Genomic DNA, 10,216 nt, shown 5'->3' with positions numbered 1-10,216 from the left:
ACAAATGAATGAATGAATGGCACGTATGGACGAAAATAGGATGAATAGTAATCCAGGTTTCTAATCACTTTCTTCACTTAAACAAGAGAAAACTAATCCAGTGGGAGTAACAAGATCCCACCATCAGGCCTGCTGGCCCAGCCCTAGAGGAAGGCAACATGACACATCTCGGTGGCGAAATTAAAAAACGGTGGGTTTCAAGGTAGAGAGAAACAGACAAAGCTGCAAAGGGAAGAAGACATGAGTGAAAAGAGTTTTTAGCTGAATGAAGAAAAGGATACAATTTACAAGCCATCTGCTGTGACACTTTTCGTCACCCTCCCTACTTGGATCCCGGGGTCAATGAAAAATACATAAGGATGAAAGAAGGCGGAAGGGAATTAATGTTTGCCGATGCCTACTCCACGCCAGGCACTCTGCTAAGTAAGATCTCGGCTTTTACTCCCACTTACATATTTTCATAATAAAACTTGAAACAGCTGGAACAGGAAGTAGGAACAAGAAGTTGCACGACATTTTCCTGGCTCTTAGAAAACCATTTTAAGAAATAATTATGGAGATGTAGCAAGTAATTCTACCTTACCAATATTGTAAATGGGAAGTCCCATAGGTATTAATACTGGATTATTAATGGATGAATTCGAAGAGCAATATTCCCCCTCCCTACATACTTCTTTGCAAATAAATAAAGTCCCATTTCTTACATTCACCACTCAGCCACTGGTTTCTTCTAGGCTTTCCACATCCACTACAACACTTTATTTTAAAAAAGAAATCACTGCAGCAACTATATGTTCTTTCTTTTCCAGGAACAAGTGGTTACAATGGATTGTGGCAGGGATGAAAGTGATAGTGGAGAAAAATTAATCTTTGTGCTTTTCATCATCAAAATTCTTTAAATAAAATTTACTTTTGCTGACTATTGCCCTTTTAAGTGTGATAAATTAGACAGAGGTAATGTACTATGCTTTTCTAATTTCTCTATTGCATTAAAGAGTCTCTTTTCATGCATACAGTCTATAGAAATGGCTTTTTGTACAGGGAGGAATCTCAGAAGTATATTGTTGTGTTGAGAAAACTAATATTCATATGACTAATGAGCATATTTTTCCTTATCTGGTTCATAAAAATTTCCCCTTACTTCTGGTAATTATCAGACACTTATGCAAAAGCACATACATTCTCCATTTCTCAAAACTCTGCCTCCCACTCCAGCAGTAACACCGTGACGGTGTGAGATTACACAGTCATGGATGGCTTTAGTTTTGATTTCACTGAGAATGGTGGCTCATGTCTTTCACTGCTATAAACACTGTGTTATGGTTCAGTCGTGTATATTTTTAACTAATATGTGCTTCAAGAGGAGAAAATTTTGTTCAAATCAAAGTACCCTTCCTCACTCTCAACTACCTCCTACCTCTGCTCACAAAAAATAACAACCAAAAAAAAAAAAAAAACATTTTGGAAGAACTACTATAATACTAAGCATCATACAGTGACACAGTTCAACTACGTATTCAAAATGCAGAAAATAATCCTTATGATTACAGTACCTTTTGCAAAACTATTTGAAATCCTTGAACAGGGATGATTTCTTCAAACGAATAAACTGAATTCCAAAGCAAAATGGAGGGATCCATGGAATAGCTTCCAAACAGCTCTGTTCTTGTGGTCCAAGGTGTTTGTGGGCCCTCCTGGGGCCAAGGGGAGGCTGTGCCCCTCCACCGCACCCCAGCCTGAGCTGCTCACTTACGCTTTATATGTGTCTTATGGAGGAGGCTTCTGTGGTACGGCATCTTTTGAATAAACTACCAATTTTTATTTTAAATAACTAACTAGTTTACTAGATAAAGACATTATTCATACCAGCGTTTACCCATCAAACTTAGGGTGCTAATAGAAACACTATGTAAACACAACTAAATAAAAACCAATGCAACCATTGTTTTTGTTCTGTCATTTTTTTTCAAGAACAATATTAGTTTTAAAATGTACGTGCACATTCTTTAACACTCCCATTAAAAGGTTAATCCTAATGCCGTCTTCCCTTAGACCCACCTTAGTGACTCTTTTCTAACACTGATGCTACGTGATTTCCAAGGCTAGGTCAGAAAAAGGATACTACACCTGTCACCTGATCATCCCTGTCTAGCATTTGGCACTTCCATTCTGGGGGAGGCCAGCCGCCATGTCAAGAGGACACTCAAGCAGCCCTGAGAGAGTTCCACAGCCAGCAGCAACCCGCCAGCTCCAGCCTACAGATGGCTGCAGCCCCGGCTGACATCTGACTGCCACCCCAAGAGACCCTGAGACAGAACCACCAGGCTAACTGCTCCTGGGTTCTTGAATGCTTATTGTTGGGTCAAGCCACTAACTGTTGGGGTAATTTGTGGTACAACAATAAATCACTAATACAAGATGTAACTTGACTGATTTATTTTTCTGTTTTAACTGCTTCAGAGTATTTAGGCTCCAGCCAAACAAGATTATCCCTTTCTTAACACTTCCTCCTCTGAAACTCGTCTTCTCCCTTCCCTGCCCATATACAACTTTCCTCATCTCACCAGGCTTCCTTTCCTTCCTCCAAGCCACTGTAGCCCCTCCTCCAAGCCTGGCTTCACACGTGGTCTTTTGTGTTGCAGTTACTTGTGTGCCTGTCTCATCTCCCTGACCAGACTGAAAGCCCAGGAAAGGGTGCACTTCTTAAAAAAAAAAAAAAAAAAAAGTCTCCTTCAACTATGATTCCTCACAAAATGCATTGCATATAGCAGGCAGGCAGTTGATTTACCCAACAAAAGAAGGAAATACCAGTCAGCGCAACATGGCGCAAAAGGCAATCAGCAAATGAACCAAGTGGTCTGAAGCCATTTTTCACTTCTCAGAAGAAATACCCGTGGCTAAAAACAACTGTCCGTTTGACATGCAAACTATAGCCCTTAGTTCTCATTTTCTTCTTGTGTAAAGCTCCAGCCTGTCATTCAGGAAAACACCCTTCAGCACTTTTCTGAGGAACTGTGCAAGCAGTAAAGTGAAAAGGTAAATGAAGAGAAGTCAATTTACATCCACTGGAATACTTTAATATCAAAATAATACTGAGTGTAAATACGAATCATATAGCAGTGGATCATCATGGAATTCATTTTCCTGAGAAAATTTTCTTTGATGTTAGCAGCCAACTCTAATATCCTATCAGGTCTATGGGATTGCTAATGGGAAACTGAAATATGCAGATGGTACCTCTCAGTATCCTGCTGGAAAATTTCTCTCTGTTTAGAGGTGACTATAGAATATTCATCCAAAATATCCGAGGGGGGAAAAGCCTCTATGCGACATTATGTAGAATATTAATACCTACAGGGTAGAGAACAGAGAGGATTGATATCTACATTAATCTAAATTAGGTGTATCCCCCTCGTCACTGGCCACGGTGGACACCTGTTGGCTGCCTCTCCAGCACCCACACGCCCATTCACTTTTCCTAAAAATTACTTCTGTTCTGGCATTCTCTGATCACCACCCTGACAGTTTGCTGGGGGCATTTGCCCCATGGCCAGTTCCAAAGTCCAATCCAGTTTTACAGAGACAAAAAGAAAAAAAAGAAACCAAACCCTAAATGACCTACAGAGTGGCTGAATCAATCTATTAATAATTCGACAGCCCACTATACTTCTAACCTTTTCAGTTATACAAGCCTTTATTGTTTAAGCCAGTCAGCATTCAATTTTCTGTTCCTCCTACCTGCTACACCAACACACCCCTGGGAAGGTTCATTACAATGAACCTTACCCTTCCGGAACAAAACAAGAACAAATAAACAAGCAAACACTTGTCAGGAACATTTCAAAAACACTAATACTTCCTTTTTTTTTTTTTTTTTAATTTTCTCTTGTAGATTGCAATGCACATAGCTTGTGTTTAAAACCTTGAGAAATTCCTGAAGCCAAAAAAAAACCTATTTAATTTTTTCAACCAATTATCTAAGTTGATTTGACCAGAGCATTATTAATTACACAAAACCAAATAACATCCTACCTTCTGAAACACACACTTTGGACCATAGTAGTCATCTTGATGGCAATTAAGTCAATTCTCACTTACCTGCATATGAAGCCTGTGAATTTTTAATTCCATGCTAATTTCTCTTGCAACCTGAAGCCGTGTTGGGATATCTCCCACTGCTTTCAGCTGCTGCCTGTGCAAATTAGCATGGAGGTTCCCCTGAACAAAACAGATTGAGCAAAGCGAATCTGCTGCCCCCAAATTCATCTTATTATACATGAAAATGCAGAGGCCTTTGGAATCACTGAAAAGTTCTGAATTATATCTGCATTTCTGTCCTCAAATGCAAAGATGTGCCTGTATCTGCAATATCAAGAGTGTAGGGTTTAGGAGCATTGAATCTACAGCTAGACTACTTGGGTTCAAGCCCTGGTTCCACCACTTTTCAACGTGTAACTCTGGCAAGTTCATTTCCCCAGGCCTCGGTTCCTTATTATATACAAACTGTGAGTTATGATAGACAATACTTAAAAGTGTTGCATGATATAAAAATTAAATAATCTTAATAATAATCCATCTAATGAAAGCAGCCCAGTGCCCAGCACATAGTAAGTGCACAACAAATGTTCACTGCTGTGGTTATAATACCTGTAATTAATACTGAAAAGGAAAATAATTAATGCACAAAAAGATGTATCTTGCAAAAGATACATGAGGGCTTCAGGGAAAAGAAACAGGAATTAAAGTAATAATAACTCTCAATACAAAGTAAATGGATCCAACTTAAAGTTAAACATTAATTCTTGATTATCTGCTTTGGGAAGAGGAAAGAAGAAAGTATATTAGAAATAAATATTAATAGTATCTCAACAACTCATAAAACCAATAACTACAGTACATCTTCAACATGTCTTAGAGTAAAATTCCCAGAACATCAATAGACCCACACACAAATTAAGTTAAAAAATGAAATCTACAATCTGTCTAAGAATAGCACTTCAGATTGTCAGTACCACGAAATGAGCAAGCAAATCCAAGACTGTGCTTGCAGATCTGCAACTTGACTTATAACAGAAATAAGTGAACTAACTAGACATAATTCCTTTACTGGGCTTCAATCTAAAGCTAAGCTTTATTTAGGCCTTCAAATTGTAGCACCTACTTCCTAAATCAGGTATGCCACCAAAACCATCCATTTTTGTCCACTGTCAGTAAAACTGACCAAAGTTCACAAAGATGAGGCAGGGAGGAAAATTGCAGTTTGACTTGCAATCAACTCTTGGGTTTTAACTTTATAGATAAAAGAATACACACATATATCCTCCACAGCTATGGAATATGGTTTAGAATCTTGGGAATCCCATTCCCATTGAATAATCAAGCCAGCAGAATTAGGTTCAAGTTTTCACACCAAGATGATGACATTCCCCAACCTCACTGAGCCCCAGGGAAGACCCAGGGCCACCTTACCCAGGTCCGTGCACACAGACCACGAGGTGAATGGTACCCCTGAAATTGGGCATCCCACAATCTACATGTATTAGAGGACTATCCTAAAAGGAGGGACATATTTGCTCGGGCCAGGTCAAGGCCTAGGTTCTCCGGAACTTCCCCAGGAGGGTTACTTTACATTCACTTTAAAGAGCACCGTAAGAGATTCCAATCATGCAAATACTTGAACAAAATTAATGCTGACAACCACCTTGGAAGCATAATTTGTGTGCAGGTGAGTCAAAATGTGCTTCGCAGCATCAAAAGGGTTAACCTGCTCTATCACAGTGTTCACGTTTGTGTGTGGCCTCAATTTCTCTGTGAACTAGCTTGTGAAATCAAAGGACTGGAAGTGACTACCTATAAAAACTAACCCCTGCTGACCACTTTCTATGAGCTGGGATACTGTGCCAAGCACAATCGCATTTAATTCTCACACAATCCTACGAGAGGGCACCATTATTAGCTTCGCTTTACAGCCAAGGAAACTGAGGCATAAAGCATGCTTTGTCGTGCTGGTGGCCACCCCACTGCAGAGAGGATAGGAAGACCAGATCATAGGCAGCTGTTACGGGTTGAAATGTGTCTCCCAGGAAGATACCTTGAAGTCCTATACTGCTATCTGCAACCGTGACTTGGAAACAGGGTCTTTGCAGCTATAATCAAGTTAAAATGAGCTCACTAGGGGTGGGTCCTAACCCACTATAACTGGAGTCCTTATAAAAAGAGGAAAATGCCATGCACAGACAGAGAGACACAGGGAGATGACAGCCACGTGAAGACAGAGGCAGAGATTGGAGTGAGGCTGCTCAAGCGAGGAATGCCTGGGCCGCCAGAGCTGGAGGAGGCAGGAAGTATCCTCCCCTAGAGCATTCGGGGGGGGCTGCCAGCACCTTGATTTTGGACTCCTAGCTTCCGAAACTGTGAGAAAAAAAAAATTGCATCGTTCTAAGCCCCTTAGTTTGTCACAATATGTTACGGCAGCCCCAGGAAACCGATCCCGCAGCCCAGGCTCCCACCAGCTCCTCTTCCTTGTCTACACTGTCCACTTCACCTGTTCAGGGAGAGAATCTAAAACTTCCATTCCACATTCCTTTTCAGGACTTGAGATTGCGACAGGTAGAAAGTATAGCACATTTGAACAGTCTTTAACAGTATTTTTAAAATAAAATTCAAATAAGAATATTCTACCCCTAAGTATTTTCTAGTTCAGCTCAGTCGTCCCTGGTCTCCCGCCTCCACCCCCTAGGGCAGCCTGCAACGCCACTCTACTCCAAGCAGTCAGCAACTTAAAAACAGACCAGACCTTCTTTTCAAAGTGCAGTATCTGGTGGCCTGGCCCAGTTCATCTCAATGAGGTAAGGCCCATGGGGACATTCCAGAATCTGCAATTGGATCGGCCCAGGCCCCAAGGGTGAGCAAGGCCTCTGGCAAGCAGAGAGCACTTCGGTAGCTGGGAGAGAGTGCTGCACCAGTGGAACTCTGCGTGGGGTGAACAGCAACACCGTGGGCGTGGTCAGCTCAGGTAACCTGGCCAGCAGCTACAGGCAGACTCGGAATAAAAAGTCTTCCAGCAGGGCCGAGCATGGAGACGGCAAATCCAGGAACACACAATATTCTCAGGTACAGACAAGCAGTCAGAATGCAGGAAGTCTTCACGCAGGAGGAGTCAGTCACCAGGCTGGAGGTGGGGGGCCAACTGCAGCCTCTGCAGTAAAGGGCCAGTAAGGCAGGAAGGGGACCGGGAAGGGCTTCAGGGTACTGCTGGGGCTGGTATTTTGGCACCTAGAACAAGACTAACCCAGGTACAGAGCACCAGCCAACTCGGGGAGAAGAGCACCCAGGGCGATCAGGAACTCTCCGATGTTGGGCCCCAGAGTCCTAGGGACTCCACCAGCCACCCTGCTCCCCACCCCCAGGGCTGGGCCTGCAGGGGAGAGCGTGGGCAGGGGGAACTGAGACAGCTGCTCAGGAAGTAGGCAGGCTCCGACCCAGGGTGCACTTCAAAACAGGCCAGCTGAAATGCAGAAAGCATTCTCTAGCAAAACAATGCTAGGGTTCCAAGCTCTACTTAAGAACTTCCGTGAAAAAATAACCTGAATTAATATAGTGAAAATATTTGTGATTAGAAATATAAATAAAAAACCATACTGATTGAGAAGAGAGTTGTATTTTACCTTTGTTATCGAGTGCTCGGTGAACAGCAGAATTAATTAAGAGAACATGAGAAGGAAGATGGAAGTTTCTGCATGCTATCTGGAAATGTCAATAAAGTCATAGTTTTTTGTGGTTGGATGGGTTTGTTTTGTTTTATCTGTTTTTCATTAAAAATGTAAGATTTTTTTCATCATTGTCCTCTCAGGGTTGTTGTAAAGATTAAATACTATTATATGAGACAGCACTTTGGAAACAGTAAAATATTAGGCAAATTTAAGGCTGCAACATCACTATATATATATATATATATATATATATGGAGGGATCAGTACTATCATTATTTAAGTAACTGTATACAGTTTGCTACATGCAGAAAACTATGAAGATGAGAATTAAGTTAGGCCATATGAGTATCATCCAGAGATGACTAATGCTAAAATGTCATGTCATTTATTTCAGTATTTTTTATTTTACTTACTTTTACATAACTAAAGTCATACTATTTCATCTCATGCCATTTTCACTTACACGCATTTCCCCACACACAAAACATTTCATCATCATTTGCAATTGCTGTACTACCCCAACTGCATGGAGACATAATTCAGCCATTTACCTGTCATTGGACATGAGGATGTTTTCACGTTTTCACGTACGCCTAATGCAAATCACCCCGGGCTCTGTCCAGAGGCTGAGAGGTAAGACCAAGGAGACGAAGCACAGGAAGAGTCACGGGTCCTCAGCACCAACAGCCAAACTGCTTCCCAGCAAGGCTGGGGCCACGTCCTCTGTAAGGGCAGTGCGAGAGTAGCTGTCCTGGCACACCCTCGCCAGCACTGAGGGCTCTGTGTGGGCACCACGCAGGGACAGGTTGCGGGCAGAGGAAAAACACATTTTATATTTGGATATCTAGGAGCAGAGATACATTTACCACGAAGCTAAGCATAGGACAGATATCACACGGAGCCATGGATGAGCTTCTCATTGGATTGAGCCCTGTCCATTCTTATTCCAAACAAACATTTATTTTTGTACCTAGTTTTGTGCTATTTTCTTAAAGTGGGCGCCATAAAACCCAGATCCACCATTGTCCAAAAAGAACATTCAGCGCTGTGGCAGAGAAGATGCTCTGTGTTTAATAAAGCAACTGCATTTTTCACAAGCACACACCTAAACTACATTTCCTGGTCTCTCTGCATGTGCCACAAGCGCGACTGAGCTCCGGCTAAGGGAAAACAGGCAGATGGGTAGTGTTGACCCCTGGGACAACCCCACTGACTAGTGCTGCACTTTCAAAGTATCAAAATCTACACCCTTACTGTATTAAATTACTGATAATTTTTGGAACATTTGTAACAGCATTTGGCACTAAATATAAGGACTAAAGTATAAATGTTGCACTCGTGAGCTGCCCAATCTTCATAGCTCTCTTTGGATGCCTGTGTCACAATTACCTTGCTAACTTGGCATCTCTCATTCTTTTTTCCAACCAGGCAAGCGAAGCTGATTTGCACCAGGTGTGTATGCACACTTTCTGTCTGATGGGCTTAGATTCCATGGCTAAAAACTCCACTCTGCCACGTGATATATAAAGGTGAAGCAGGGAACCCTAAGCCACATCTTCCTTTTAAAAGCACACTCTGAACAGCAGAGGCTTAACTCTTCCTAATGAGGAGACGAGTGAGTGGCAGAGTTACACAATTTCCACCGAACACTGCAGAATTCTGAGTTTTCTGCAAAGTAGCACAGATGTTCACATCTGACAACAGCCAGAAGCCTCTGCCAACACATCAGCCCATTTCAAGGGAAAAACAGACACAAATACCAAATAGATGCCAAGTTCACTCTCAAATAGCTTTTTTCCCTATTTTCTTATTTCATCCATCTTTATCCTCTTTCTACCTTGCCCACCACATATTTTCTCCTCTCCAGGCACTCACCTACTTCATAGTAATCAGATAGGAGTGCTCAAAATTGCTTGCACCCTTCAGAAAACTGCTCTATATCCAACAACTTCCTCAAGCACCTTATCAAAATATCACGGTTCCTTTGGGCTGCAATTAATGTTCTCACCCCAGATGCTATAAATCTTTCCCTGTGAAGACGGTCCTCCCAGTATCAACGCTAAGAACACTCAGCCCGAAGATCCTCAAATATAATCAAAACTTCTAAACTCCAGCCAGCACTGTTTTGGAGCGAGCACCTCAATTCAACCCTGGCTTCTTTAGGGTTGAATATGTAGCAAATGGAGGAAGCTGCAAAAGGAAAAAGTGAGAAATTGAAGGTTTTAGCAACACTGGAGATTGCAATGGATTTTTCTGAATGTTCTTCCAACAGACAGGGATAAAAACAGCCATGTATTATAAACTTCAGCAGGAGGAAGCTGGCCAGAAGGGTTAACTGTTTTCATTGGCCAAAATTGGCCTCTAGGCTCAGAGTTTACAAATGCAGAGGGATTTAAATTTAAACATAAAGATCTGGAGCCAAAAGTAATAGGCAGTGGTGTTTCTGACCTGAGTGGGACCGTGGAGCTGACCTACCCTTCCAAAATGCAGACAAGGGGTGCCTC

The sequence above is a fragment of the Eulemur rufifrons genome, chromosome 29 (assembly GCF_041146395.1).
Source record: "Eulemur rufifrons isolate Redbay chromosome 29, OSU_ERuf_1, whole genome shotgun sequence".
NCBI lineage: Eukaryota > Metazoa > Chordata > Mammalia > Primates > Lemuridae > Eulemur > Eulemur rufifrons.
The sequence above is the reverse complement of the archived record's forward strand: the minus strand, read 5'-3'. Positions refer to the sequence as shown.